This window comes from Agelaius tricolor, unplaced genomic scaffold (assembly GCF_023055355.1).
Source record: "Agelaius tricolor isolate 1412-34295 unplaced genomic scaffold, bAgeTri1.0.p SCAF_3, whole genome shotgun sequence".
NCBI classification, from domain to species: domain Eukaryota; kingdom Metazoa; phylum Chordata; class Aves; order Passeriformes; family Icteridae; genus Agelaius; species Agelaius tricolor.
In genome coordinates this window covers 26,473,917-26,499,863 of record NW_027269263.1, presented here as the reverse complement: position 1 = coordinate 26,499,863, position 25,947 = coordinate 26,473,917, and the positions used below count along the sequence as shown (strand labels likewise).

General features: G+C 40.0%; 1 long non-coding RNA gene across 2 annotated transcripts in view; it reads right to left on the bottom strand.

The window, feature by feature from the left end:
* The window catches only part of LOC139588212 (uncharacterized), a 153,259-nt gene that overhangs the window by 25,624 nt on the left and 101,688 nt on the right, over positions 1-25,947 (bottom strand). Inside the window, exons 2-3 of one of the 2 annotated variants that reach the window (XR_011678579.1) lie at positions 15,772-15,911; positions 15,543-15,682 (exon numbers count right to left, since the gene is read on the bottom strand). This is a non-coding gene — a long non-coding RNA (uncharacterized lncRNA). Of the gene's footprint in view, positions 1-15,542; positions 15,683-15,771; positions 15,912-25,947 lie in introns of those variants that run through there. The other variant, XR_011678578.1, reaches the window with a different exon arrangement.

Sequence of the window (25,947 nt, the reverse complement as noted above, 5' to 3'; positions counted from 1 at the left end):
TCAAGCAAACAGTTTCTCATATGTATAACTTGAAACTAAAGTTACAGAAATTAATTTCTATATCACTTCAACAGAAAAGATGCATTTAATTCCTAGGCTAAAGCTCCAAAGCCATGTTCACAATTTTGGGTGTTTTTATTTCTTGACTGGAATGATCCTCTCTCTCACCAGATAAACAGTGATTACAGTGTTCATACCAATTCATGTCAAGACAGGAAGATTGTTTAAAACAATCTATGTCATGTTTAATACACTAAGCCTATGAGTGGTGCCATGGAGTTTATTTTGCAAATGCACAAAATCTGCTTACAATAAAAAGTCTGAGTCTGAAAGCAGACATTTATTAAGGTAGCCCTAAGGAACCACAGTATAGTAACTACTGAGAAACACAACACAAAAAATAAATGGATGTCTAGAAATGCTACTGAGTGAAACAAAAAAAAAAAAGCAAGGGTGTCCTTTTGTCAACCTCCTCTATGTGCTGGAATGAAAAAAGTGCATTTGAGTCAGAATCAAAGACAGGGAAACTGCTGGGTCTGCTCTCAACATGCCTTTGAACCAGCCTAAGCATGCCTCAGTCTAGCTGGGAGACGTGCACATACTAGCTTGAGGATTTCACAACTGGGAAAACGAAGGAGCTTCCAGTTTGTGTATTTTGTTTAGTTAAATATAGCACCATATATAACTTGTGAAAAAGGTTTTGAACAAACCTTCATGTAGCTTTCAAAAGCAAGATAGAGAAACACTGCCTAGTTCATTTTTCCAGTCAAGAGACTAGGGAAGCAAACAACTTTCTTTTAGGTGCTACTTTTTAAATGGGATCTTTTCAATGTAAACGCTACAAGATCTTCCCGTGGGGTTGCAATAATTCCCTAGTGGACAAGAACTATATCCACTAGGATGTCCTGGTCACCGTTTTTGGGAGGTGCCATGATACAATTATTAGTATCCACCCTCAGGTCAGGAGACAGAGGAGCAACGGGGCAGTCAGTGCAACTATGCAATACAAAATAGAAATAATATGCTAACACATAACAGAAATAAAGGCACAGTTTCCACAGAGGAGAAGAGTCCGATGTGAGTAGCTTGGAAAAAACCTTGAACAGAATGAAGAAAAGAATTAGGTCACTGAGTCTGAGCCAGGAAAAAATACACACAAGAGGAAATTAGAACAGCAGAAGTATTTCATATTAGCTCATCCAAAGATTTAACGTGCATGGGCAGCATTATGTTCTGTCTTCTGGAAAGCTATTATGGGCAGGAAAGATTGTTAGGAATTTTTATGCCATCTCCACAATGTAACCAGTCCTACCCAACAAATTACATATGTGGCAGTATACATATGATATGAGATAGCCTTTAAGCCTGAAAGCTGAATGCTGAATTTGCCCTAATGAGAAACAGCACAAAGCCTGCTTCTTAACCCTTTTAATACTGCACATTACACACACCCATCAAGATTGAAAATAAATACCCAATATTGTTATTCTCCTCATTGCACATGTGGAAATTTAATTACATTAACCTTTTAATACAATAAAATCACTGTCTCTGATGCTGGAAACAAGTTGCTGTTATTTCCAAGGAAGTTTGGGTTTTGGTTTTTTTTGCAGAAGGTGGATGCATGATAAGTAACAGCTTGTAGAAGCCTTTCCCTGGTCCATGAAGGGTAATAAATGATTGGAAACAGTCTGCACAGAATTACCAAAGGAAAATTGTGTTTGTTCAGCCTGATTGCCACCTGTGATGAAAGACTTGATAAGGGAGAACAGTAAATTTACCTTTCTTTTCCATAAGGCTTTGGACATATTCTTTCACAGTGTCCTCAGAGCTGAGGAGATGTGAGGAGATGGATGGACACAGGGTTGGTGGGAAGAACTGCCATGCGCTGTTGTGCTTGAAGGGTTGTACTCAATGGTACAACAAGTACAGCTGGGGGGCCAGTGATGAGTGTGTTCTGTGATTCAGCTCTGGGGCAGTGTATCTAACAGCCACCTGAGTGGTGGCAGAAAGGCATCCTTAGCTTCCATCACACCAAACTGGAGGAAGCTGCTGACAGCCTGGAAGGCAGAGTCATCATTCAAAAGGAACCAAAGTCTGGAGAAATGAACTGGGCAGAAGGTCATGATGCTGAGTAAAGGCAAGCACAAAGTCCACCTGAGATGGAATAACCCTGTTTGTTTCCTTTTACTTATCACTCATGAGCTCGTATCTGGAATATTCTGTATGGTTTGGGACCCTTTCATACAAGGCAAACCAGAGAGATTTCTCTGGAGAGCCAAAGAGAGAATAATGGCTAAATGGCTCCAAAGTGCAGAGGGGAGAAGCTAAAGGAATTGGAATTATTTAGCTGGAGAAAAAAGGCATAAAGAGAACTGTCCTCCACTGCCTAAAAGGGATCGTAGAGGGCAATTCTCAGTGGTGTACAATATAAGGGCAAAATGCAGTGAATGATCACACACTTCAGAAAGGGGCATTTCAATAAGGGTAGTGGAGCACTGGATGAGGGGCCCTGAGAATGGTAGGTTCTCCTTTCTTTGAGATCCAAAGTACCCACCTGTCCAAGGCCCTGAGCAAGCTGACCTACCTTAGGAAGTTGGCACTGCCCTAGTGGGGAGATGGACTAGGGGATTACTTTCTGACCTATTTTTTTCTGGGGTTCTATGACATAAAATACTATGTGCCCAAAAAGCCTAAAGCCTGTATCACACACAAACTCAGCTTTGCTACCCTGGTGTATGTTTTATGGCCCAGCAGAAAAACTCTTCTCACAACTAGTATCTGGCGATTATGGGAATGGCTGTGCTTTTGGAAAAAGCAACACCTATGAAATAGTTGTAGCACTTCAAAGGCACTTTGAATTCACAAATCTTATCTTGCAGGAAATATTCTAAGCCCTGAGCAACTCACCTCAGTTCAAAAGAGAGCTGCTCTGCAATTCATTTTCTGAAGCCTCTGTTGAAATAAGCCAACATACAAGAAAAAAATGTAAGAATTGTACAGGCAAGAGAACAAGCAAGTAGGGACTGACTCTATAGTCAATTGATTAAGGCACTGAAGTAAGTGCAAAAAGAACTGGTGACAATTTAAAAAGGGTAATATGAGAAGGTCTCTGCTCCCCTGCACTTTCACGTGTTTTATTTGTGAGAATCATCAGTTAAATTATCCAGGGAGAACAGAAAAACACCTATGTCTTCTCTTCCAGCTGAGATAATTTTTGCATCTGCTCGCCAGTCAAAAATAAGGGAAAGAAATAGAAAGAAAGTGAGAATTTACACTGAAGAGGCGAGAGAGTTGAATTCTGTCCCTTTTTCAGCCATAGATTATTGATGTGATACAAGGTCTGTCCCTCAGATCAACATTTCATAGGCAGTGAGCCTTAACAGGACTCGCTAACAGTGAGTCCAGCCTAACAGTGCTTTCCACCCTGAGCTCTAATAGAGAGAGCACTGGTCCATTTCCAAGTGTAACTGGAGCCAGTTACAGCGAGCTGTGCTGTGCATACAGGCTACAGCTATTTAGTGCTCCCAGGACCCCTCACTGACCAACTGCACGGAGTGCATCTGTCCATTCTCAGCTTCCAAAAGAACATGGACTTCTCCACGGCTTCTGCTGGGACTAGTTCCCAGCCTAGCTTGACTCCTGTGCTCAGAAATTGCCAGAGGAATTGGTATGAGCCAAAACCATGTCAGGAACTGCTTTAAGAATTCAGAACAGGGTTTGAATGATCACCAGAGCATAAGGCTTACGGCTACACATGGAACAATAAGAAAAAAGTAAAATATTGAATAAAGGTTGTGACGCAAACGCTGTCCTCCTCAGTCAGTAAATATGCTTTTCCTCTGCTACCCTTCCAAGTTAGGCCTTCAAATTGTCCCTTTTCCCTTTCTTTTCTGAGCTGTTTAGTAGGTGTGTGAGATAAGATCTCTGTGCGTTACTGATCAAAATCAGTGAGACACCCCATTAATCCTCCTGCCTGTCCTTATCTGGTGCAGCATTTTAAACTTCTATTCCAAAGTCTTTGTCTAAGGTCTCACTTATCTCATATTTTATAGCATGAAATCCAGTCAGGACACAACCCAGTCTAGAACTGCTTTATAATGAAGATTGTCAAAAGTGATAACATTTTTGAACAACTGTGTGTGTTTTTAAGACAGATGTCTTGCTTTAAGTTATCCCATTCCTTATTTACACTTGGCTTTGTTTCTCAGTTCATGGGGTCGGTCCTATACATTTTTAATGCTGATTTAGATCATCAAATGTGAAAAGAATCTTGCAGTTCTCTAATTCAGGGGATCTAGGACTAGATAGCTATTGCAGTATCTCTGAGATGTCTCTAATTTGTGCCATTTTAGTAACAATTCTTATGAAGCAAAAGGAGATGTCCAGAAACACCAGCTGCTCAGCTTCAGACTAACAGACCTCAAGCCTTTGTGATGCTCCCTGGTTTTCCCAGACTGTGTTTGTCTTGGGGCTGGCACAGGCCCTGGTACAATGGACTACTTCATGCTTGTGTCAGGGCTCCTTTGTGCTAACCTGCAGTGAGAAAACTGATAGGGCACACATATGTTGAATAAAGGGCTGCCATTTATTTCTCTGTAAAAGCCGTATTTGACTGTAACTGTAGACCTGTTAAAATTTAGACACCGAGCATCCTTGCTTCAGCTCCACACTTGCACATACCAGCTAGGAGGCCTGAGAGACCCAACACATGCTCCCAGTGCCCTGTGCACCACAATGGAAACCCATTCTTCCCTTAGCCAAAAAGGCCCCATTCTGAAAGAAGAACCTTGCATGTGGATGGCATAATGGAAAACCCTTTTGTCATAAAAAAATGCCAAATTTTTGACAAAAGGAATTTTCAGAAAATGGTTTGGGAAAAAATCTCAATCATCCAGACTGCTAGCTGCTGTGAAATCAACAGAGATGTGAGCCAAGTAGCTGGGAAGCCATCAATTCAGAGATCAGGAATGTGTCAGCCCCAGAAGTTGAGCATATCAGGGAGCTTTGAGAAGTCAAAGCCAGGCAGCTCAGGAGACCTAGCTGGCAGAAAGCATAGGCTTCTTTATTGTCAACATTTCTCTCAGTAAAAAAATACCTTACAGCATCTTTTTGACACAATCTAATCCTCATAAACCCACTAGAGACACGACTAAGTCACCCTAACTGTGCCAGATGTGAACATCAGTTGGAAGATGGCGGGAGAGAGGAAGGCTGTGTCTCAAGGAAAGCAAAATATTGCCCATAGGTCTTGAGTGCTTTTTGCTATTTACAGTATTGCAGAGAAATCACTTCTCGGTAGCAGATTTTTTTTCCTCCAGGGACTAAAAGGACCACAGTAGAACAAAGTAGGATGACCTACCTGGTTCAGTTTGGCAGCCCAGGCTAGATACAACTGCCCTGATATGGGAGGTGACAGTTTAGGGCATTCACAGCTCAGGGCAGAGGTGAATGAAGGGATGTATAACAGCTGAGCATTTGTCATTCTACTCCAGTTAATAAGCTTGCGAGTTTTTGTGTCCATCTTTCTTTCACAGAGGTTCCCTTGCTCTGCATATTGACCCAGAGCTGCGACAAGGCCGAAGCACTCTTTAACCCTATGAAAAGTGTGTGCCTGAAAAGTCTGACTGCAGGAGGATATTTTTTTTCTCAGACTGGACAGAAGCCAAACCACTTTTGTTGGAATCTAAGATTCCAAACTTTGCTGTTACTTTAAACTGGCAAGAAGGCAGATTGCTCATGGCACTGCTTCGGTGGGATAGGACACAGGTTTGCCATGTAAGACCACAGCTTGAGCAAGTCCTTTAAGGCTTGAGCTCACATTCTTTCCTTCCTTCCTTCCTGCTTTCTCCTTTCTCCCTGGCCCCCGATTCTCTCTCGACGTCATCATCTCGACATACCCCAAGAATAGGTCTTCATCTCAGGGTGTCTCAGTTTTCTATGGTTGCAGACTCCATGAATTCACATTATCCCCCATTTTAAGCCAAGGGAAGGCCTGAAGCTCAAAAATCAATAGGGAAGTGCAAGAAAAGTAGCACAATCCAGACCTAGCCACAGGCAGCTCCTTTTATCTTGCTGAGATGAAATGTTATTTCTGTAGAGAGTACCTTTTCATTTAGAATCCATCTTTTCAGTGATGAAATAACACTTCTAAAAGCACTGCATCAGAGAGGATGGGTCTTTGGGGATACAGTGATAATAAGCAGCAAGTGACAGAGGATAATCTCAGCAAGCATTTAGTAAGGTAGGAAGCACAATACCTATTCAGCCTTTGATTGGGAAGAAAACTTCTAACTGGGATTAAGCCAAATCTAGCATCCATGACATCTCTAAAAAAGGCAACCAGCTGCTGGGCCATAAAAGAGCTACCATTGCAAATTCAGAGACTCCAAAAGGCTCAGCACAATTTCCTTCAGAAATACTAATCTTAGACAAAATATTAGTATGCAGTTAATTGTAGTTATTATCCTCAGAGTTTGCAGTTTTCCATTTCCACGTCCAAAGCAAGAAGATATCTATTCTCTGAATCAATGAGCTCTCTCTCTTGGCCTCTCATATTTCTGAAAGATCCCACAACAATAGTGAGATGCACAGATTTAAATTCTTTGAATTCAAGTGCCTTTACCCCAAAGTGTGTATAATCCCCCAGTTGTCATGAACATGATGAGTCATAATTAGAATTTTAGGTTCTGGTTAGGTTTTGGAAAACCAAAATTCCACCTTTTCCCCTCTCCTAAATAAATAAGAGGAGCACAGCTAAAAATAAAAGGAATTTTAAAATGTTTTACCATAAATGAGCAGTTCTGCCATCAGCTGCCTTCAAAGAATATGGTTCATTTTCAGAGTTGCAGCACACCTGGGTGACTTATGTTTCCTTCTAATTTCCTTACAGTTCCTGGAAAATAACTGTCTCATTATGTTCTGCAAAACAGAAGCATTTCTGTAAGATGACCCAAAGTCTCTAATCATCATAATACTTTCCTTTTTTCTTCTTCACTAAAAGGAACAGACAGGCACAGAATATATTTAGCTTTTAAAAGAACAGTTAGCATTCAAAATTTAAAGTGCTTCTATTATTTCAGCTAAGATGATTAATAGAAAACAACAGTTGTCTGGCATATTACATTTAAAACTGCACTATGGAACACATCCTCAATTACTGTGAAACAAACTGTAGGCAAGGAATATACCATTAAATACATTTCAGTCAGGCAAAAAGGTGGTAAAATTTAAGACAGGCAGTCATGTAAAGTTCAGATAATACTGGCATCATGGGGGCATGTTGTGGGGCTGTGCTGTACATTATTATGTAAGAGAGGCCTTCAGCTTCAAATGCACAGCAAATGGGGTACATTTAAATGAGAAACTAAAAAGAATTAGTTGCAGAAAATTAATGCCAGTTGAGCCCATTCTAAACACAATATGCCCAAACGCCTTTTCTGAAAAACAATAAAGCTGGAAGTAGATATTCATTCATAATGTTAAATTACATGGTTGCATGTGTGATGTCTGCTCCCAGTCATCACACACAGCCCTACATGCACTCACACACACACAGGAAGCCATGTAATTCAAATGCATATGTACAAACATGCCACTCACTTCTCCCTCACCAGTCATGTTAAATAGGTCAAAATAAGGAAAGCACAAACACAAGAAAGCCCATGAACAGCTGTGCATGCCAGACACTGAACAAGCACAAGAGTGTGGAGATAAAGCACTAGTCTGCACTACCACAAAACCAAATGAAAAGGCAAAGAAATTACACTTAGGTTTTCACAACTTATCATTTGATATTCCAGTCTCATAAAGTCATTTGTGTGTATGTGTGTGTGTGTATGGTTAGAGAGATTTCTAGATACCTCAGCTCATGTTATCCCCATAGATACAATATCTCTTACTCATCTATATTTCAATTTATAGCAATACTCCTTCAACAAGAAAAGCAATGTACATCACTGCTAGCATTAGTAAAGTAACTGTGAAAACTCTAGTAGCCTGTGTGTGAAAAAAAATTTCTAACTGAAAAAGTTTCTGTTATTGTATTGCAAGATGAAAAATAATGCAGTATCAGAGATATAAGAGCTGTAACCAGAATCACTGGGTGTGGAGACTGATTGATGAGATAAGATTAAGAAAAGCTGTGGAAATATAGATTTATAAGGAATTTAAGGACTGGAATTTCAGTTTAGAAAATGGAAATTCTTAATTTCAGCAATTTGTGACAATTTTATGACCTCAGATGTAGTATTATAACATTAGAACTGATGGATAAATAATCACCATATTCAGAAATAGTTGAATTTTCTTAGCTTTTTATGCTTGCGTATCAGTTGTGAATAGATCTTCCTAGCTACTCAGCATCCTAATATATTGGTAGTATATTACAGGAACACAAAGGGCAGATGCTGTTACTTAACACAGCATTGAACATGGGGAAATAGGCTCCAAGTCTGAAGATGATCTCAAGGATTTTTGTGGGTAGAATACATGTACATGTACACTTCTTGATGTTAAAGTTCACTATCTGCCATTAATGAGACAGATTGTGTGTTAAATACACACTTTGATTGATCAAAGTGTGAAGACAATTTCAGGGTTTTTAACACACTTTATTAAAAGATATGTGAAAGTACAAATAAACTAATGCTCTAGAATTTAAAAATAGCAGTTTAATTTCAGGGGGTTTGCCATTTTGGCATAGGACAGAAGGAGAGGGTGAGATAGCATTTAATGACAGAATTATTAGACAGATCTACAGTTAAGATATATAAATAATTCATCCCCAAACCAGAAATATCTTTCTGAAAATCTCCTGCATGTCTTCCCTCTGTGAGGAACATGTCACATGCCATTATTTCAATGTTAATTGCAGTGGAGCCCAGAGAGAGGAGCTCAGAGTGCCACTGTGCAAGGGAAAACTGCTTGCCCTATTCAAAATCATTAGTGCTTGACATGGTAAAGGCTTAATACCATGAAGAACAGTGAATGGCTTTCAGTCTTTAGTGCTGATAAACAAGTCCATTGTTTACTTTTGGAATTAAAGCTAACCCATTCCTGTTAATCCCAGATATGCGTCAATCCATTGCTATATATAAAGGAAGATGCTATGTCACTTAGGCCAACAGGAGAAAAAGACCAAAGAGCATTTAATCCATTTGGCCCTCAAAAGAAATTCTTCACTGCATAGGAAAACTAGTGAGCCTGTGTGTGGAGCATTTCTGAGTTTTGTTCATTTTTTTTTTCTCTGAGACAAAGAACAGATTTGAAATTATTTATTACACTAGAAGTTTGTTTGGGATTGCTGAAAGCAAAGTGGTAAGTAAGTGCTGGAGGGACAGGCCTCTTTTCATCTAGGTACAGATGAGACCTGGAGAGCAGCACTTCATGCTTCAGGTCAGCTGTGTAAGACAACAAACCAGATCTGCAGGCTGGCTGAAATGAAAAACTGCAGTCTTTGGTTTGCCTCCCAGGGCTGGAGATTTACACATAACAGCATCCACAGTGAATGAGAGTGGTCATCAGATGATGCACCTGCCTCTCTGAAGGAAACACATTACTCTAATGCCTAAGAACTGAGCAAGAAAAAAAAATTATCATCTAGGTCTATCTGCTGTAGTCCAGTTAAAAAATTGATTGGACATGAAATTTGTATAGCCTTGTTGGAAAGACACAGTAGAGATTTGAGATGTATAAAGCTAAATGAGTTCACCACTTGAAGATCAGAACTGCTGTTTAGCAAAACAATTCATTTTTAATCAACCCTTGGATTTTCCTGTGCCAGTGTCTCTGCCCCAACTTCACCATTTCTCCAAGGAGTCCTAGAGCATTTCCCTATCCTTGTTCCTCTCCTCCTGATTTAAACTCTAGAGCACTCAGGTCAATACACATGCACAGACATTCTCCTTTTCCAAATCCTACTGAATAAAATCTAGTTCTTTCTGGTCACCCTAACAGACTACTAAATACCATTCCCCACTCCACAAAAACTTTCCTTGTTTTTCTGTGTGTCACCCTAATCAGCTCCATCACATGATCCAAGCCTTTTGTTTATGAGCTCCTGTTGCTGGGGAGGCTGGTTAGGATGCTGCTCTGTATCCAGGTTGCCATCTCTGTACACACGGGCTGCCACGTGAGCTGGTGATCATCCCCCCTTTTGAATTTCTCTCCCCTCTTACCATGCAATGCAGAGAAGGCAAATGATACTCAGGGCTGAAAGGGGGGACTGCAGCTTGCAGCAGCTGCACACAATAGAGATCCTAATAGAAAATAGAAATGATAGAAAAACACCATCATCTCTTCATTGCTACAGTACAACAATAGAGAGAAATTCAGTTTGGGGTGCATTAACAGAATGTGAATAGCACTGCCACAGCACTCTGATGCACATGGTTCCTGCCTCAGCTACATTAGGGAAACGTTGTCATGCTTATGGAGCCCCTGCGAGGTGTTAGCTAATTTTATCAGTGTAAAGGAAGAACTAATTGATATCAAGAGATATATTTCATGGTTATTGTCTCCAGAAAAATATATTAGAGGAAGAAGATTATTTTTCAGTGTATTCATCAGGCATTATGAATCTGAAGACAAAACTAACCAACCTAACTAGATCCAGAACACAAAATCTGGATTTCAGAGGAACTGAAACTTTACATTCTAAAAATCCGGGAAATTCTTAATTCTGGGCAAGTTTCTTTTCAGTTCTTAGATGTGAAGTTTTTACAGTAGCAGTAAAAAAATTACCAGTTCTGTTATTTATGTCTACAGTTCAGTCTCAGCTGGGATAGGTGCTTTCAGACTAGGCTTGCTTCCTTCAGTTTCATATTCTGGGGATTTTCCTGAATTACCACCAGCGTGTGTATTCATAGGTGACGCCCACAAAGTCACTGCTTACTTTTAAATTACTTGCTGTGCTTAAGACTGCAATTGGAACATCATACTTCCTCCATTCCTCTCTTACAAGTCATTAAGAAGGTCTTTCACTCAGCCCCATACACTAGCTCCTCTGTTATAAACCTCATGTTCTGTTACCTCTTACATACTTGATTTCAAATTCAAAAAGCCCCTTTAATACACAGTTTGTATTCCATAACATTACAGGAAATGTTACTTTTATTTTCCATCTGGAGAGTATTTTCTATAGGATTGTTTGCAATTTTGTTTTCAGTTTGCACATAACGAGACATCATGACACATCTGCCCTTCATAGTTCTCAGCAAGTGTTTTCATGGAAATAAACATGATATCCTACAAGAAAAAGTCCTAGGAAAATGAGACTACAAAGGACAGCTGTGGCCTGGATGAAAAACTTCTTGTGAGGGAATTCCTCTTGCAGCCTTAGGTCTCCCTTAACAGTCTTTGGACTTCTGCCCACGACTGGACTCCTATGCTTTGTCTCTCTGCTGCCTCAACTCTAATCCTAGGGGTGGATTGGGTATTACTGAAGGATCTCCAGCTCTGGCCAAGTGAACAAGGATGGAAAATTCTTTTCATTGCCCAAATCTTGTCTCTACAGGCCCTTTACAGCCCCACCACAACTGGATGCTGTGGCTTCGCATCCCTGTTAACCCTGTTGATAAATCACCCCCAAGGAGTGATCAGACTTCTCAGGGAAGTATACCTTTGGTGCACAAACTCTCTCTTGGAAGCCCCTTTTCAGTACTCTTAACTGGATTAATAGGCTTTGTTATTCCCCTAACCCCAAAACTTTGAGTATGGCTGCAAAAGGGACACCTAGGGAAATTGGGGTTTTTTGCTTGCTTTGGCTGCAGCTAGGTTTGTCTGCTGTTAGTTTTGTGATATAGTTGATGTGGAGTTGCAAGAAGCTGCTACAGGTAAGTCTGGGCATCACAAATAATTTTCAGTTTTCAATTTGTTGATGGGATGAGAGATCTTGAGTAATGGATTCAGTTACTTTCAGGGTTACAGCTAATGCAAGTTGTGAGACAAAGCCTAAGGGTCCAGTTTGGGCAGGGATCTACAGAAGACATGCCTATGGAAATTTTGGGCAGAGAAAGGGCCAAGGCTGGAGGTCCTTATGTAAATCTCAGGTATTGGCTGCAGTTGGCATTAGGGTTAAGTTTAAGGTAAGGGGAAAGACAAAGAATCAGGTCCCATTGTGGTCCCAAAGAGGTTGCCAATGTGAGAGCTGAGCAACAGGAAGAATTTCTGGGCCAGTCCTGAAGATCTTGTGCTAGATCTCATCCAACAGCGAGTTTTAGCTTTTATATTATATATTTAAAAGTGAGAAGGTTTAAAATATTAAAAAGTGACAAAAAGATTCAGTGGATCTTAACAAAAATACATTAAACAAAGCATCAATCTTCAGGAGAAATATAAACCATGTAACAACTTGCCTATGGTTATAAAAGAAAAGTTAGGTGTAGAACATTCTGCTGGATTGAACTGGCTTGCATGGAGTGAAACTGAGGGGCAGAAGATTTGGTATTGTAGCTGTGGTAGCAGGGAGGAAAGAGAGAGAAGGACACAGAGAAGGGCAGCGTGGAAGAGCAGAGCTGCTGCTTTAGGATGCACCAAATAATTTCAGCCACATTGCCTCTGATGGCATGTTAGGGGTGCCAGTCCAAGAACATCTCCCTGCTCCTCTTGACTCTGGTCCCCCTTGCCATGCCTCTCTCATTTCTGGGCCATTGCAGCCTCCTAACCCAACAAGAAGGGAGAGCTGTTCTCTACAGGTTACAGAGTGAGACAGTGCAAGGGCAGAGTAAAAGCAGCATGTCCCATGGAGGAGGGGGCACAGTGAGGCCCAGGATGCAGGAGGATGACTGCAGGCCAAGCTGCTCAGCACAGCATCATGTGGGACCAGGGGTCTCAATCCAGCAAACTGCCTGCTACTTTCACCATTTCTCTCTCTCCAGTCTGTCAGCTGGAGAGATCACTGAATACTGGGTCTTTTTGGAGCTCTCTGGCAGAGCTGAGCTCTTCTTGGGCTGCACAGTGACTTCATAAGGCTCCATCTGATAGAACACCCCAGAGCCTCAGCCAGAAGTAGTTGGAGCTATGGATGGAAAGAAGATGGCTGGAAAATGTGATTTCAATCACCTGGCAAGGTCATGTTTGAGGAGCATGACCTGTCTGTCATCTCTGTTTTCCTGGAGGAAACTAAGGTTTGCTTTTTCCCTTGAGGAAACTGCCCCTTTCACTTTTGCAGGGAGGGCAGTTCCTGTGGATGAATGCTGCTGCAGGGGCCGTGCTGTCTCTGCCCTCAGTGGGGCCACCGTGGTGCGCAGCTGTCCCTGGCCATGCCCCTGCTGCCCAGCCCTGGCTCCCTCACTGCAGGGAGGAGATTGTGTAGGAGGAAATGGCAGAAGAGGGGAATGAGGAGAAGTATGAAAGCATGCCTGCCTCAGTTTTAACCTGGTACAGAAGGTTAAACACAGGGGTAGAAATTTGTTTTGGATCCAGCTATACAGACCTAGGCCAAAAGTGGTGGTGAGACTCCCACATTGATAGACAGGGTGCCTCTTGAACTGTTCTCTGCCTCTCTTCACAGCTTCAGCACCTGATGATGTCAGGCCTTGGCCCCTTTCATTTGAAATTGTTTACAGGGAGAAATGATATTTGGACAGTATTTATACTTCTGTAAACTACCTCAGCAACTGGCAATAGTGGCCATAAGATGTGACCAATGAACCCACAAATAAGTACTCCCTTGGGCAAATGTTACAAAACTCTGGGTTATGGCACTGTAGAGGCAACCTTATTGAATACAAAAAATGTTAAAGGTGACTTATAAAGCTTGCAGTTCTGGAACATCTGAGCTTGTAGTTATTTGTCACATAAACTATGAATAGGGACAAATGAACTGAAAGTCCTTTTGTTTCCTTTTCTTTTATATATAGCTTTTTCCACTGGAAGAATACACTTTGGGCTCCTAATCACTTCTCCAATATCACAGAGTGTCAGTTTTATTTAGCAAAGTGATACATATTCCAGCAACAAGACTTTGTGGACATATTTACATTTTATTTTTCTGTTTAGCTGGGTGGGTTTTTTAATCCCAAGGGTTTCTTGATGGATGAAGATATTTTTATTTGGAGACTAGTACTGATTGTCTGGATAAAAACCAACTAGCTCTGCTGGAATGCATTTTTAGACTTATCTCTTTTTTTGTTTGTTAACAGCTCTTATGTGTTGTACTGATTTTGCTGTGCACTGAATCCTGTAGACAAAGACCACACTGCTATGCCACTGAAGAGCTGTATCATAACATGAACATGCAAGGAAGGGATTGATTACAGCTTCAGAGGAAGTGATTGTTTTGACATTTCCTAGGTCCTCATTTCCTCTGTTTGCAATCTTTAATAAGTTCCCTGTTAACAGAGCTGGCTTAATACAATTTCATAAATTTTTCTTTTCTGATCAATTAAAAGAAGGAATAAACTGTACTGTATACAATAATCTCCTCTTCTCAGTGCATACTGCCTTCAGAGATACAGTCATATTTTTCAACCCTAAAAACAGAGTCCTCCATCACTTCATCTATAGGACTAAGGGTGTCACTGGGTATCCTGGCCTCAGGGTGAACTCTGCCTTTCCCTTCCTTCTGTGCACATCCTTGAGAGATGACAGGCAGAGCTTCCTTCACATCTTTAACTGTGGCAACCAGTGCTTTAGACTGGATCTCTGGGTGAATATATTACAACCTCTGATGAAATCTTCCCCTTTTTTTCTGCCTGACTGATGTGGCAGGGCCAGCTGTGCTTGCCACAAATCAGAAATTTTCCTTTCGCCATCCCAGCCAGCAGCAGACTAGCACATGGAGAAAATATGGGAATTGGAGCCACTCCTCCACCACAGCAAAAACTCCCCAGACTCACAGACCCTCCTCCCTGGCCTCCACATGCAGCACTGACTTGCTGGGACCTACCCTGCTCACAAGCCAGATGGGATAGGCACACTCTCTCAACAGAAATCCCACCAACTAATCAAACCCCTGCTTCCACCAGTGACCTGGGAATCTGCTGCATCTCCCCACATCACAGACCCTTTGTCCCTTTCAGAAAACACTGCCCATAGATGTGACCACAGGCTGCAGATTTAAACCCAGTTTCTTACAGGGAAACTCATTAATAATTCTGACTCAGGCCACAGTGAGCAGGAACAAAAAAACGTGCAAGCTTAGTACTCCTCTTCATTTTGTAATTTCTCACTCCCCTTGGGGCAGCACAGTTGTGGACACACTGTTGTGTTTTGATCACCTGTACTGTATGAAGCTGCTGCCTCCCAAGCTCTACCTTTATCTCACTTACTTCAGACTTTCTAAACTACAGTGATAAATGTTTCAGTTTGATCCTTAGCCTTAGCAAATAGCCTATGAAGCTCTGCTTGGCACCTAGAACTAACATTCTCCCAGTCAATTGCTCGACCATTGTTTAACTTTTTGACGTTAAACCCAAAGATGCCTTATCTCTGTGCCATTGTCTCACTTCCTCCTTGACAGTACTTGCAGTTCCCTTTGGTTCAAGATGATCTTGGCAGGCACAATTACATCCCAAATGTGAAATGAGGCATACCATCCAAGCCACCTTCAGGAAACTGGATCAAGTTCCATGTTCAGTCAGCAAACAGAGCAAGATGCCTTTGGAGGCCTGCTGAAGGGTATTTGGTCCATCTTATTGAGGCATGTCTGAAGGACAGCATTAACCAAATCATATGTGCCCTGGTAGGAAAGTGGCCAATACCTATTTAGCTGCCTACTTCACTTCTGCAGAGGGACACTGAAAGTGCAGAGAAGGATGTGCTACTTACCCCTTACACCCTTGCCAGTGTTTAGTTTCATGAACACCATGATAAGGCAATTTTTTCCATGCCTCTATGTAAAGAGATTTTCATTTCTTCTTTTCATCTGAGCCACCATGAAGCCAGACAGGCAGGAGTCCTGCAGCCAGCTGAAAAATACACAAAAATGATTTTAGTTTTATGCTAGTAACTATTCATCATACAAAGACATGGCCTGCCACCGCTTCCTAAGGTGAGGTTTGTTATGCTGCTGAGCACACCTTGTCTCATTCAGGCTTCCTCTGGGTCTTAGGAAGGCTTTGGTGCCCATCCATATTTACAGAATCACAGAATCACAGAATAATGAGGTTGGAAGAGACCTCTAAGATCATCAAGTCCAACCTATGCCCTAACACCTCAACTACACTATAGCACCAAGTGCATATCCAGTCTTTTTTTAAACACATCCAGAGATGGTGATTCTACCACCTCCCTGGGAAGAGCATTCCAGTACTTTATTATTCTTTCAGTGAAAAACTTTTTCCTAATATCCAACCTATACCTTCCCTGACATAGCTTGAGACTGTGTCCTCTGGTTCTGTCACTTGCTGCCCAAGAGACCCCACCTGTCTACAACCTCCCTTCAGGGAGTTGTAGAGAGCAATAAGGTCACTTCTAAGCCTCCTCTTCTCCAGGCTAAACAACCCCAGCTCCTTCAAATGTTTCTCATAGGGCTTGTGTTCCAAGCCCCTCACCAGCCTTGTTGCCCTCCTCTGGACACCAGGATCACAGCAGAGCCCATGCAGGAAGATGACTTCCATTTCACAGCACATGGGGAGAGGCACAACGAAGTACCAAAGGAAAGAGGCAGACACCTGGCAGTGGGCTGCCTACAGGGATAGGCAGTCCTGGAGAGTAGGCAGGCTGGATTACTGTCTAGACCCTGGCTGGGCTGCAGGTCACCATGAATACAAAATTCAGACAGACAGCATCACACCAGTGTAATCCATAAAACATTGCAGATATCTTCACTGTCCTATGCATTTGGCAGAAAAAGGGAAGTTATTGTCTCAAACTATAGGAACAGACTGCTACAGACAATGCTGAATCTTTTCAGCTGGGTTTCTGAGGGGCAGAAAAATTATTTTCATAAGATGGTCTGTTTCTAGTTGTCTTCCTTAGACTGTCAGCCTTTGGCTTCCAGGCAGCTGTTGCTTCTGCTGTTTTTCCTTTGGTGGTAGTTTTTAACCCAGCTATTTAAAATGTTTATGTGCACTTTTTTTGCACAGGATACTAACATTTCTCTGAAGAACATAAGTATTAGACAAGAAACAGTGATTTCTAGCAGCTCATAGCTCTGCTAAACTTCTCTGGAATTGCACAGGAGCAAGAAAAGACACATCTCTAGCCCAAGGCCCTCTCCCTTCTGAATTCAAAGCCTGTCATAAATATTAAAAGCATTAAAACTTTTTCTAATGAAAAGGTGAGTCTTCATAACTTAGAGTATAAGGCAATATGTGTATATATATATATATATATATATATATATATATATATATATATATATATATTACCACATATGCTCAGAGGTTATCAACGTTCCCTGTGAAGCTTCAGATTTATAAAATTTATTACCTAAGTAGTTTAGCAGGAAAGCAAGGAGTTACTAATTGATCAGTAGTATTTTAGGAGCTAAATGGACTCCAAAAAAAGTCAGAGATCACTACAGTAGCGCAAGCAGACCTAAAAATAAACCATTAGGTCACAAATACAAAATTGCTGAGAGTCAATAGCCTGAGGTAGGCAGCAGGATGCAGAACACCAACCACTGCACATGAAACACACTAATAGCTGCAGAGAAGCTGTCCAATAAAATAGACCAGTGACTCAGGGTCCAGCAGATTTAATCTGACACCATTCCAGGGATATCAGCATATGACTTCAAACACTGCATTAAGAGATAGAAAGCTTAATGGCTGCTTTCTAGTTTAGCACAATGCCTGGTGATAATATTCCTGAATTTAGAACTCATAAAATATCTGTCGCCTCCAGCAGCAATATCTCAGTGCTTTACTGAGATCAAATCCTTTACTGAAGTGTGTCAAATAGGTCAGAGGCAGATGACAGTACATGAGAAGGGGCACTGCCTCCATTAAAGCATTCATAAGAAACAGAATATATAAGGCCAGAAGAGATATATGGAAGCACAGATATTCATGACTCTAAAAGACATTTTCAAGCCTCCTAAACCTCTGGTCATATATTCTATCCAATACTTTCAGAAACTAAAGTGAAAACCAGACTAGCAAACATAGGTAGATGAGGAAAGCTGAATAAATCCACCAAGCATGTATGAGAAAATGGAATGCCACTGATTTGGACCTACTACCTTTGTTCAGTGAAATGTTCAGGCAGTGAAGAGGCCCCCACTGGCCAGCTCCTGGAAACTTGCTCTTTTGAACAGGACCTTGCCCTAGTAGAGTAAGCAATCTCATTTCACATCCAGATCTCTTTTACTTTCAGGTGATGGTGCTATGCAGCAGCAAACAAACAATTCAAGTAACACTACTCCTTAATCTTGGACACCAAACCTTTCTGTAAAAAATGTTAACCTTTGGAGCCTGAGCTCCAGCTAGAAATTAATTCTGCTTTACTGCCCATCTTTGTATGAAAACTACTAATGATTTGAATATTTACAACAGTAATGTCCTTTGAAGTTCAGTACTTAAAGGCATTAAGTTATGAAAAATGATTACCCTGAAAACATGAGAACAATGGACCTTACTTATTCATTATGTATGTTTTGTCTAATAACTATGGGAGATAAACCTCACCCAGCTGTGTTTGACTGAGATCAAATGTAATAAAAAACTGATTATAAATACTGAATTGCTATAGAAGAATCTGAGCTGAAGTTCTCCTTGCATGAATAAACTGAAATCAAGACTACACTTTGCACTACACTTGTAGAATTTGGAAGTAGAAAGTTGAGAGACCCATGAAGATTAATCTGTTATAATTCAACAATCTTTTATACTTTTAAACAAGGATCTACAAAACAAGGTCACAAAGGACATTCCTCATTGTTCATTAAAGCTGCTATTTCCTTGTATATGGCACTGCAGGGTGGAGTACAACTATTTTCTGCAAACCAACTGAGCAAGCTATCAGAATACAATAAAATTCAAATGTGTATTCTTATCAGATCCTTCCCTAAGAGTAAAATATTTTCATTTTTACTTCATTATGTTAGATAATTTAATTCCAAGGGAAAAGTTTTACTACTCAGTATTCACTATGGGTTTTGTCTCTGGGTAGTCAGCTATTCTGCCATTTTAAACTGTATTCCATATCGAAGTGCTGGCATATGCAGCCAGTTTTTTGTTCCACCCTGAACTACATGTGAAGTGATGCCAGCTCACCACTAGGTGAGCAGGCCATTCTAGATTTAGGGCTATGTTATAGGCTACAGCAACAATAGGTTTAGGCCAAAGGAAAACAGGAGATTTCTTAGGGTAGCAACCTTCCTTCTTTTTCCTCTCCAGCCAGAAGGCTGACTGCTCTGGAAACTCTCACTGGCACTCTCCAGCCTGCTGCTCCTGAGGGACAGATGGAAGCAGAGTCCACTTACACCAGGTCATTGGTTTCCTTTTCCTCCTGGACACATCCCAAGCCCAGACTACTGGAAATATGTAGACACTTTCCAGCTATTTTCAGGTCTCTGCTGTAGCTTCCCTAGACCAGCTCCCTTCACCTCTGCTGGTTCTCCCAGTTCTTGTTCCACTAACTGCCCTCTCAGCCTGAGCTGGTCACCCCAGACACAGGAAGAAGGAGAGAGCAAAATTCATTCCAATCTGCTGAGAAAATTTAGGATAGCCTTGGCTAGACTGACCCCAGGTGATATGGTCTGTAAATGCAATCTGGACATTTTCTACCCCAACAGCCACACGAATTCTGTAAACACAGAAAATTCTGAATGCAGTTATTTGGACTTACACCTATTACACAATATAAACTGAATTAATTTAATTATCATGCTCTTAAGTACAGAGATGCTTCAGCATATATTTCCCACTTCAACATGCCATGAGTGCTGGCAGCACAGAAGCAGCAGTTAGTGGGTTATGACCTTACTCATTAAGGTCTGTGGGCCAGGGCAGGTGACTCCAGGGAGGCATCGAGTGAGATATGTCTTATTTCAAAGAAGGTATGGAAAATAATTACATAGATTCATGAAACTTCCAAGAAACCAGTTTATTCCTCTTCTGCATTACTTTTATGAAAAAAAAAAAGCGATAGAAAGATTTAAGACATTCTTCAGTCCCTTTGTCTAAATTTTTCCTACGGTTTAATATTTAGTAACTTGTCCTACTTCATTCTACATCTTCTTGCATCTTAAGCAATGAAGTTGCTACCACTTCCCTTAGAGAAATATTCCATAACTTGCAATTTCACACTTGTCAGGAAATTTTCTCACACCAGCTTGCATGCTTCCTGTATTAATTTTTTCCAGTTCTGCTATCAATATCCTCATCTACTACTTTTAGCAAGAGCAGCAATGAAAATTGTTGTTACTACCCTTGTACTATTCCAATAGCTGTGGGATGCCCCCAGTACTGGTGCAATCTAACAAAGATCCCTGCCCTAAAGAAGTAAAGCACATGAATAAAACATATTATGGCAATCTCATGAGAATTCATTAAACATTTCCTCTCTTTTCAGTGACACATAGATGCAGCCAATGTTTGCATTTTGAAGTGCAGAAGAAGTGGGCCTTTTGGGTTTGACTAGAACTGGTGGGCCTACAACTTTGTGTAAAGTGTGAAAACTTAACTGAGAAAATCACTTTGCCAAAACACAACATGGCTGTTAATTGTAAGACAACAGTTGTAGCTGGACTTTGGTGAATACAGCACCATCCACAACACCCATAAAAGGTAAGGCATTTCAAATGGTCAAAACTGAGCAATATATTTCCATGAGGCTTACTGTGTTGCAGTTCTGAATTTTAAAAAATGAGAATTTTGAATTTTCTTTAAAGATAATGTTATAGAAAACTTGTCACATGTAATTGGAACATTTGCTAAAGCCATAACCTTTTGTTCTCTCATAATATCTGGTTTTTTCCTTGCTGTAATGTTATGATTCATAATGTTATGTACTGGTTTTAAAGTATTATTTTAATTTTAAAAAAATCTTACTCTATTTTTTATTCTGTTTTGTACAAGTATAGACATGTCTTAATCCAAGATTTTGCTGTCATTGTAACAGCATTTCCCTACAGGAGAATATTCTATTGGAAAATTTTCAAGTATCATTTTTTAATGCATAAGCCATTCTTCTTTATGCAATTAACATATTAAGATTAACAAGAGTAGAGAATTTTGTTGTTTTCCTGAAGTAGAAATTTTACTTACATTGCCCATTGCTCAGGTGTATGATTCAGCGCCTAGAACTGAATCAGGTAATTTTTTACATAATTTGCACAGTTTGCCAATAACTTGGGTGTGAACAACTAAAGAAATCCATTAACTCCCTTTAAGTGCTGGAGTCATTAATTCTTATGGGTGTGTACTCACCAAATATATGAGATGAAAAATCATGATTCCTTAAGTAATATTTTTTATATAGCTTGCGTTTGACCATACTTTCCATTGTGTAATTTAATCTTAAAAATTTGTACAACGTGATGTGGTTCAGAACTCAGAAAATAAATTCTTAAACAAAACATTGAATGGTGCTGCCTTATCTGCTGTTCTTAATTGTTCAAAGCAAAACAATTGAACAGTTTGGGACAGAATCCAGAACCTGATCACAGAAATGTAGTGGCCAGTTGTTCTATATGGAGATCCTCAAAGAATCTTTACTATATTTTTGCATTAAACATTTACAAGGTTAGGTTTGGGGAATTTGCTAATCAAGCTTATACTGATAGTCTAATATCTTTTTTTTTTTTTTTTTGGTCCACATATATATGGTGTTTTGAAGGAGGGCTGTGGAACTACACCAAAGGGTAGCTACTTATCTAACCTGCATCTAGAGGAGTGGCAGAGGCAAATGTCAAAGTGGAACCATTAGGGCTCAACAAAGGGACATGGTTGTCACAAGGATGTGATACTATCCTCACATTAAACATTCCCAGCCATGGGAAAAAATCCTGTCAGTTCAGTCCAGCTTTGATCACTGCCTTTCTACCGAGGGCCTGCCCCAGCACTGCATGCCGAGTACAAGCCTGGCTGGGCTGCATCAAAGAGATCCTAATGTAGGATGTGCCTGCCTGTGCTGGGTTAAAATCACCTTCTGAATTACCTTACCCGAAGAACATTCATTGGAAATGGTATGATTACAGGAAAAGTTGCTTCAGGAGTACTGGCTTGCCTGGGGTTTCCTAAGGGCAGATTTTTAAGATGAAACTGTAAAACAGTATAAGGTTATTGAGCAGTAAAAGATTATGGAAATCTACACCCTCAAAAATAAACCAGTTTCAAAATACCTTACTAGTTCTTTTATTCAAGACATAATAGATAGGAGTCCTTTTATAGATCTTTTTCTCTGGGCAGCACATGCTTTGTAAACTTTCAGCTGGACTAGATTAGTGGGAATAGAAATGAAGAACAAATCCTTGTCTCTGAGTAAGCAGAATCATCACATATATTTAATTCCAAACACCTGATTCCCTCTAAGTCAAACCTTAAAGCATGAAGGATCAATAGTCCATTCATTACTGATTTTTGCTAGTAATACTGCAAAACAGACAGCTTTCTTGTTGTTTAATATATCATATCAATATATATCTCTGAGATATACCAGAGACTTTAAGTGAAGATTTTGGATTTTTTTATGCCCTTCTACCTCATGACACTAAAATGTGAGAGCATGGTATCCACAGAGTATCCACAAGAAATAGAACTGCAGTATCAAATAGACACCAGCAGGTTTGCAGCCAAAAATTACAATGAAAAGACAGAATGTTAAATTTCAAAATATCATGGAAAACACAAATCAATAACTGTAACATCAGAAAAAGGAGGGTACATACACTGAAATCAGCGTAAAACCAGAGCCACAAGTAAGAAGGTAAGAGGAAATAATTAAATTGTATAAGTGTATTTTTACTAGAATTGTGTGTGTTTTAAATTATGTAAGTGTGTTTTTGCTAGAATGTGCTAGAAAGTAAACTGTGGGTACTGGAGAAAATGTTGAGCCGGGTATTAATTGAACAATTCAGAAAGAAGTTTGGAACATTCATGGGAAATGAAATGTATCAAAGAGGTAAAAAGAAAACTGTAAACACATCCAAGAAATCAATAAGAGAGATCAAAATTTCACAAAGAAATATGGGAGTGATAACACTTCAGGCTAGGAGAAGGTGATGTGGTATAAAGATGACCTGAGAAGAGGACACTAAACACAAAGTCACATTATCCCAAACCCATGAAGGCTCTAATGCACTGAGTCCAAGACCTCTCTAGACATATGACACAGAGCAAAACTGAATTGCTGGCACACAACACTCACAAAGCTGAGGAAAACATCATCCCAGTGCAGAAATCTGTCTTTGAGGTTAAATTTCTCCTTAGCTCTGTCTGCAGAAAACAACAAGATTGCTCCAGTTCCAGTCTTTAATTTCTTTGGGATATCCAGAACAATATCAGAAGTGGTGGCTGACTCAGACAAACTCTAAGTTGAGTGCGATATTCTAATTTTAAACATTCTGTTATTCATTCTGTAATCACATCATGAGATCACACATGAAATCTTGTTTATCACAATTTTATTACACTGGGAATTTTGGATCTGTGGCTTCATAGTGTGAAATTCATTTATCTGTATTAGATTGCCTGAAATGCTCTATGTATGAAATGCTCTATAGACTCCTCCTCGACCAGGGAGAAAAATATCAGTCCTAAAGAATCATTCATTTTATCTACTTCAGACATCTCTAGAAGAGACAAAACACATCCCACATGTGTCAGCAATGCTCCATTAACTGCAAACAGGGCTACAGGTGAGTACCTCAGAGGGAGATTCCTGTGATGCAGGTGTCTCTCTCTTTGAATGGAAGTGCCAGCACTATGTGAATTAAGTGAATTTTCAAACAAACAATTCATTACAAGAAAAGCAAATGTGAATTGCCTGTAGGTAACCTGGGGGTCAATCAGATTTGATTTCAATTGGAAGGGGAGCACAATTTAATTGAATTTATTGACTAACAGAGAGCTGAAAAGGCTGTTTCTAAGTCCAGGATTGTTTATCAAGTTGAAACCAAGTATGAAAATATTTTTCTTCAGATATGATCACTTTTTTTCACAGAGATAAGAAACAATTAAAATTGGAAAAAGGAGGTAAAACTGCTGGGACAGAAATCCTGGCCCAAGCAGTACCACACAGACAACAAGGGTATGCAGCCAAAGCCAGGCAGGTGGTGAGGGGTCTCCTTAGCCAGAAACTAACCAGAATCCATCATAAATATCATGGCCATTTCCAACTTAATATTCAGTTTGCATTAATCTGTGTGTCATCCTGGAGACGTTATTTCACTCTCCTGAATGCCTTCCCCCTGCTTGCCAGGCATCAAAATCCAGAATAGGAGATTTGCAGGACTGAACCGGATCCTTTCCAGAGTAGAGTAACTATCAGAGAGTCTGCATAGTTACTGTTTCTGCCAAAATTAATAAAACTACTAGTCTGGGTGTCTAACAAAAGGTACATCACAGTTTGATGCAATGGTACATCATGCTGGAAGTTTCAGATCCCTGCAGGAGGTAATGGTACCTAAAAACAAGACAATTTCTTACCCACATGCAATGACCTGTGTGATGAACTTCATCTAAAAAAAAATAAAAAGGTTTAGAAGCATGCTTCAAAGAAATTTGGAAAGCAGCAGTGAAATATTTTGTATGATCATATCTGTGATGAGCAAAGTCCATGTTTTAATCCTCTCCTCCCTCTTTCCACTCTCCTGCTAAAAGGAAAAAAAAAAAAAAGAAGCAAAGAAGAGAGAAGGGGAAAAAAGACCTAATGCCAGAAAATCTTTTTGAAGTATTTCTTCTCTTGATTAAGAGTTCTCAGTTTGGCAAGACCTAAATCAAGATACATCAAAGAGGGTTCAAAATAAAGAGCAGCTGAATGAAAATGTATGAGATGACAGAAAGAATAAACAATAATAAGTGTGCATATGTTTAAGTTATCTGAAAGTGATTGCAACAATGTGTTAAATGTCCAGAAATACATATTAAAATAGCATCATGGTTCCCTAAAGGGAAAAGATCTGCTTAAATCTTAAATAAATCTTGTTTAGACTAAACTGCATCCATTCTTCCCTTTGTGTTATGACTTCAGGAGCTTTCCCATCCTCTCTGTTTGGTTATGTATAATGGGAAAACCACTACTGTTCTTGCTCAGATTTTCTGTGGTGTCAGTGGGTTTCTGGAGGTAAATATGCTGGCAACATAGCCAAAACAGGAACCTCTCCACCAGTTATAACTCATATGGAGGAGATGAAGAAGCAAGAGATTATACATGTCTTCTGTTTTCTGGCATTTGTTTTCCTCCAGTTGAAAAGCAGGCTTTTTTTGATAAAAGTTTGGAGAATGTGATTAAATGTTTGAGGGAAATTATTCACAATTCGCTGCGTGATGCTTGGGGGTTGAAGGGAAGACCAACGAAACAGATGTAAAAGGGAACTACAGGACAAAACTCAGGAAGTTAATAGGCAGCAGAAAGCACTATGAATAATATATATACATAATAACATGATGGCATCAGTTTTGGTTTCCATTTTCAAATTCTCCACATTCTGGTACCTATGGAAATAATCTAACAACGAGACATTGCTAACAAAGTTACCACGTATTTTAACTAGAATATCTCACCTTCAAAATAACCATGTGTCCTATGTTCCACTTAATTTCTTTCAGATGAAAAACCTTGAAAATTAATTTTAAAAGAATGCAACTCTTGTAAAACTATTCTTGATGGATGTTATTAAGATAGATGGCTCTCTTTAGTACTGTGACTTTGCACTACTTGTGTTTCCATTGTGGCACTGTAAACACTTTTGAACAGCACCACCATAGCTGTATTTTAGCAAGGTGACAGAATAATGGCTTTCTCTCTGTTGAATTTTTTCAAGCATTCAAACTCTAGGAACTGTTGCAGTAAATGGTTAGCAGGTAGCTAAGTTGAGATTAGTTTTTAGCTCTG